The sequence below is a fragment of the Capsicum annuum genome, chromosome 11, assembly GCF_002878395.1.
Source record: "Capsicum annuum cultivar UCD-10X-F1 chromosome 11, UCD10Xv1.1, whole genome shotgun sequence".
NCBI classification, from domain to species: Eukaryota; Viridiplantae; Streptophyta; class Magnoliopsida; order Solanales; family Solanaceae; genus Capsicum; species Capsicum annuum.
Window position 1 is genome coordinate 37,501,413 of NC_061121.1, and position 6,783 is coordinate 37,508,195.

Sequence of the window (6,783 nt, forward strand, 5' to 3'; positions counted from 1 at the left end):
TTATACAATAGTAATACTTTCTAACTGTACAATGCCAAATAATATATAAAATGTCTCTTAAATGTAATAAGAACTTTTTAATGTATAACATAATGAAATATATAACAGAAGAATTATCTTATACATTAGTCTTCCAAAATAACTAATTTATAATATCTGATATATTATAACTTATACATTAAAATATAATCTTCCAAAATGTATAATATCATACTATACATATAAAATATTCACCTTATATATTAATTATCTACAAGATTATAATAATTTTAAGAAAAAATTAGTGTTATTGTAACATTATATTGGCTACATAATAATAAGGAAAAAGAATGATCCAATTTCCTCTATTAAGTGAATTGAAAATGTACATCAATCGTATTTTGAATATTCAAGTGTTATTGTAACATTACATTAGGTTGATTGTAAGTATAAATAAAGGAGCACATATATGGAGTAAAAGTTGGTGCACTAAAATAGACGCAAAATATGATATTTTAATATGTACAAGGAGATGAGAAAGAAAAAGTAAATTTAAGCGATTTAAATGAGTACTTTGATATTTTTGTAAAAAAAATTTTAATATCAAATTTTAAGTAATAAAGTAAAGTAACCTTGTGTATTTATGTAATATTTGCTTAAAAATTCACCTCGTAGCCCAAACCTCACGTCCCTTATATCTCCTTTCCACTTATCCTACCGCGAACAAATGACAACAATATCAGCCTCAACACAAACAAAGTACAATGTATAACTTCAACAGCAATACGAGTACGAACAACAATATCGACGACAATATCAATGAAATCCAAAATCCAAAATGCCCCAAATTCAAATTTTGAATTTTTTGTATAGAGATAGTATGATTCTTTTCAAATTTCCTCCAAAAACCCTTGAAACCAGGAGAATATCCTTGGATTGACCACTCTCTTAATTCCAAATAAGGACAAAGGAGAATCGATCTCCATCTATTTTTCTTGATTTGATTTCAGCCATTTAATTCAGGTATTTTCCCCAACTCCCACATCAACAATACCCTCCGATTCGACCCAATTTACCCCGATATAAACCCTATTGATCACACTGATTTGGTTGAGGATGTTAATGGTCTCGAAGGTGAAAATCACCTGAGAAAAAGGTGAAGGATTTTTGAATTGAAAGAGATTTTCTTTGCTAAGTATTACAGTTTCTAGGTTAGAATACTTGTAAGACTCATTTGAACATTCGATTTTGGTTATGAAATGAGTTGGGTTTTCCCCGGTGGAGAGTGCGGATAGCTTATGTGGTAAAATAGAATGGATATGGTATAAAATTATTTATATTGATTAAATATTTTATTATAATATTTTTTAGTTGTTTATTTTAATCTCATTAATTCTTTTATATTTTCACTAAAAATTTTATATATTTTATATCTATTTTCTAAAATTTTAAATATACATAATTTATTATAGTTAGTGTGTGGATTTGCTACGTAAGTATTTATAAGAGTAGTTCGGTAGGCATGGTATATAATTAATTCTAGTCATAAAATATTAATTCCTTTTATTAGTTATGTTTTATTATTTTTTAGTAGTTGTAGTGTTTAGATTTATTCCTTTTCTTGTAGTGTTGTTAGTGGTATAGTTGATGTTAGAAAAAAGAATAGTAATCCCTCTTTTGCTGAATTCTCTTGGTGATGAAATTCTTTTGCTAAATCATTAATGGCCTGTCAATGTAAAGAGCCAGTTTTTCCTCCCCGTCATTGAAGTATGGATTAAAATTCTTCTTTTCAAATTCAATGCATGAAATCTTCTCATTTATATTGATGTCTAAAAATGCTTTAGATCCATAGGATTTGTTTCACCTGAATAGGTGTATTTCTTGGTTGAACCATGAGATTAGACGACTTTGTTTGAGATGGAATTCATATTAAGAGCGTCAACTTGAATTTCTCCATTATTGATATTATTTGATTCATGGTTGTAAATAAAAATGCACCAGTTTTTTTTTTGTGACTTGCTGATTTTCCTCCCATCTATAGGCTAAAACTTAATGGTAATTGTTTTGTGTGTTAGTGAATTGCTCTAAATGTGTTATGTTGACTGCATGTTTAAACTTTATCTAAGGATGTTCAAGGTTCCAGGTTTTAACATGATTGATACTCTCTTTAGTTGGATAAGCTCATTGTGCAGACACTAATCTTATCTTTTATTTCTTATGCATAATATATCGAGTACATCTTTGTATTCCCCAAATTCCTCCCTGCGTCCAGTGGGCAGCTAAGCCCAACTATCTGTGAGCCAGCTGTGTCAAAATCTCAACGAGACGAATTGAAGTCAAGAAAAATGGTGTGTGACCTTAGTGAACGAAAGGCAAGCTGAATTACAGGTCTTGAAGAAAGGAGTGGGCCAAATCCCAAAAGTGGCCAACTCAATTGAAATTTAGCTCAAAAGCTCAATTCAATGATGAGCCAAAACTATAATATCGACTTTAAGTCCAATTAGAATAGGACAGAGTCGCTCGGAGCAGAAAATGAATGGGACAAGCCTAATAGTTCGCCTGGAGCAAGTCCAAATTTGGACCATTTATAGGGGTTTGGGCCTAAAAAAGGCCTAAATCCAATTTCTTTTACTCGTTCATTTATGTGTAAACAACTTAAACCTAGTGTTTCCTACATAATTACCATATTTTTCAACTTTTTTCTAAATTACTGAAAATCTCATATATGACACATTACTCAAGTATATGATACATAATTAACATATTTAATGCGATTTAATATGTAATAAGCAATAATTAAGCATTATCTTGTTTAATGAAATCCCATAAAAGTTGGAAGTGCCGTTTTTAAAACATAATGTTACACCAAATTTCTTTCAGATACATAAATGAAAGCTATGATACATAACAGATTGATACATAACTTCCCAACTAGTTGATTATAAAAAAGGAAAATAATGGTAAAAAAGGAGATAACAACGCAATTAACGCAATTCTGATTGGGATATGTCTCTTGAATTCTAAAAATTAGTGTCAGCTTCATAATTAAATTTTGAATTATCAAAAATAATAATCTTCGATGAAAATTCTTTCAAATTCTCTCATCTATATTTTCTTCTTCTGATTTCTTTATTTTGAATATGTTATGAACATCTCCATTTTGTTGAAATTTTACAGTGTTTGAAAGAATAAACTTCAATATGAACAATACAAAGCTATGAAATTGTTGTTGGAGAATGTATTTCTTTTTTAGATTGATTTCAAAAAACAATCCCCTTCGATGAAAATTTCAGAGAAACAAATTCTCTCATCTCTGTTTTCTTTTTCTGATTTCTTTATTTTGAATATGTTATGAACATCTCCATTCTGTTGAGATTTTACAGTGTTTAAATGAATAAACTTCAATACGAAAAAAATAAAAGTAATGAAATTGTTGTTGGAGAAAGTGTTTCGTTTTTGAGTTGATTTTGACAATCGCAATCAAATTTGGTATTGATTAATCAAGAAAAAAATCGACGCCAGATACATTGTCAAAGAAAATTCATCGCCAATGATGATTGGGAAGACAATAAAGTAAAGGTTTATGTTGAGTTCAAGAATAATGTTTTCGAATTTGTAATGTAGCTCGAATGATGGTATATTGGTGTTGTAATATGATACATTACTGCTTATATTTAATGTATCAGGTCACAAAAGATGCATCTATGACTTCTTTTCGAAAGAAAATTGATATTTATATTTTAAGATACATAGCATGTTTCACGTATTCTGATTAATTTGTTGCTTTGTTTTTAGTTGGCCTAACGTTGAATATTGTTTAAATAATATTGTAGTATATTTCATTTGAGACCCGATACATTTTGATGTACTATAGAATTTAATTTTATAGCATATTTTCTTTACATAAACATGTAATTCATTTGGATTATCTTGTACAAGCTCAAGTATCAACAAGTGTTTGATTATTTGTCCTTAAAAATTCGATTTGGGCGTATCAAGAAATACGCCTAAGCATGTTTGCTTAAACAATTTGAGTACTTTTACCCATAAAATTCTTAATATCGGTAGCAAATTTATGATTGGATGAACTACCAAACCTCATAGGATGAGGTGGAACGGATTTGATAACATATTTCATCCTGTGCGTTCAGAAATATTGAACATAATATAACGTAACAGAATAATAAAAATATGTTTGTTTTTATAATATATGTCTTAACATAAATAACATGATTACATTAGATGTATCAGGTGTAAAAGTACCCAAAATACATAAAACTTTTACTATGTATCAGAAATAATGAAATATCTCACTAAGTTAGATCTATATATCAGATTCAGTATATTGAATGTATCAGGTATAAAATAACCCAAATAACATACAAATTTCAGTATGTATTAGCAAACATGCAATATCTCATTAAAATTTGATCTATGTATCAAACTCAATATATTTAATGTATCAGGTGAAAAAAATTCCAAACACATACATCTTTTACTATGTATCATAAAGCATGATATGTCTCTGTAACATTACAGTTATGTATCGGATGAATTGTTTATATTATCGTTTGTTGCATTTTATATTATGATTCATAATTATATTATATATTGAAAAAATTCATCTATCAAATACATAAAAATCATATCTTTGATAGTAGGTCTCTTTTCGCAACTTTCTTTCTATTTCTTTTTCTCTTTGAAATTAAACAACATTCTTTTTCTCTTTGAAACAGCAACAACAGGCTTTTTCTCATTACTTTCAGCAGCATCCCGTAACTTCTTCATCATTATCAGATCGTTTCGATGCTTAGATCAATTTTCACTAAAATCACTGTCTTCAAAATCAAAGTTACCCAACACAAACTCAACATTAACTTTAGTAGGAGTTGCAACTGAAAAAGACCAAACCCGACTCCATTAATTTTGTTAAGTGAATGAACATAAAATTGAAAAATGATTTGCTTCAATTTTAGAACTAATAAACTTAAAAATCAAACACGGAATTTTTGGAGTAATTTGCTCAATGGAAGACCATTACTCCAAATGGAAGACGGTTTTGCATTAAACATGGGATTTGGAGTAATCTAAGTCAATGAAATCGTGATTTAAGGCAAAATTTTAGCAGTTGTTTGTTGTGTATTGAAGTGGATAGTAATGTATCAGAAAAATAGCGTGTAAAGTGGTTTAGAAGGAATTTTTGTAATTAGTTTAGTGGGATGGGATGATAAGTAATATTAAAAAGTTAATGTGTTGTTTTAGGTAATTTTTCCTTCATTTATTATACATTTGCATATTATCATGATACTGACTTTTTAAATATCTTAGTTAAATCTCTCAGTTAGAGTTGCTATCATTTTGTGTTGATTCCATTTGTTCTAATTTAATCATTTTGATTAAGTCTTTAAAATGAAGGTTGAACTTTACTATACAACAATAACATACCCAGTGTATTCCCACATAGTGGGGTCTGGGGAAGGTAGAGTGTATACAGACTATACCACTACCTCAGGTGAAGTAGAGAGGCTATTTCGATAGACTCCCGGCTTAGAACTGATAACAGTATAACAAAAATAAAAGATAAGTGCATATAAACTAGTACGGTATGCAAAATAAACTAACACCGCTAGCAACAAGATAATACTACAACCACAAGATAATACTAAGAACTATCTAACCGAAATCATAGACATCACACATCACCACAAATAAGAAACTACAGACACAAAAGAATGCTCCCTTACTGTTACCAACACACTCACATCCCCTAATCCTCTACCCTAATCCGCGTCTTCCACACCTCCTATCAAGGGTCATGTCTTCTGTAAGTTATAACTGCTCCATATCATGCCGAATCACCACCCTCCAATATTTCTTTGGTCTACCTCTAGCCCGCCTAAAACCATCCATATCTAGTGGCTCTCACACCTTCGCACTGAAACAGTCTAAAAAGAATTTGGTCATTATTTACTATCACTTCTCAAAAATAGAATTTGGTCATTATTTATCATGTCTAAATCTAGTTTAATCAGTCTTAATAAATAAACCCTTTTTCTCCTAAGTTAGTCAAATAAGTTATTTTCAAACAGTCTGGAAACCACAAGTTAGCGGATACCCCGAGTGCCTTAAAAACCTTCTCGGGGTATTAATGTAAACTATTGACCGATTTCTAAAAATTTAAAAGATCTTTCTATTTTAGACTTTTAGATAATTTTTTCAAGATTTTCCTAATTTTTCCTTAGTAAAATAAGTGGAATATCTTTTCAAGAAATCAAATTTGAAAACTTTTTCTAAGTGTTTGAATTTGAAAACCAAAAATCATTTTCTTTCTAAAACTGAAATGGCGATTCGGCTGCGAATTTCAACTAGGTTCTAACCAAATATTTGAACTAACTTTATTTTACTAATTATTCAGTTTTGTAATATTTGAATTGCTTTTTGGACTATTTTTTTTATTTTTTCACAATTATTAACTGTTGTCAGTGGTGACTCAAGGCTAAGACTAGTAATAATAATAATGAAGATTGTAACATCTATGATTTCAATTTCACTGAAATAATAATGAGGATTGTGAAATGTGTTTTAAAAAATATATTTAAATAATAATAGTAGTAATAATAATAATATATTAGAAACTATCTAATTCTTAGAAAAAATATGTTAAAACTTTGAATTAAACTACTCAAACTTCATTTTAATAAATAAAGTTTTAACAACAACATCCAAGTTATTGCATTGCAAACAAATGACTAACATCTTATTAACTAGAATTAATCTTTACTTTTATTAATAATCATATAAATA

General features: G+C 28.9%; 1 long non-coding RNA gene across 1 annotated transcript; it reads left to right on the forward strand.

Moving 5' to 3' along the window:
* Nucleotides 1–525: 525 nt before the first annotated feature.
* Nucleotides 526–2,686, forward strand: LOC107848545. Its single transcript, XR_001668081.2, has 2 exons — nt 526–1,002; nt 2,214–2,686. It is a non-coding gene; the product is annotated as an uncharacterized LOC107848545 (long non-coding RNA).
* Nucleotides 2,687–6,783: the final 4,097 nt, after the last annotated feature.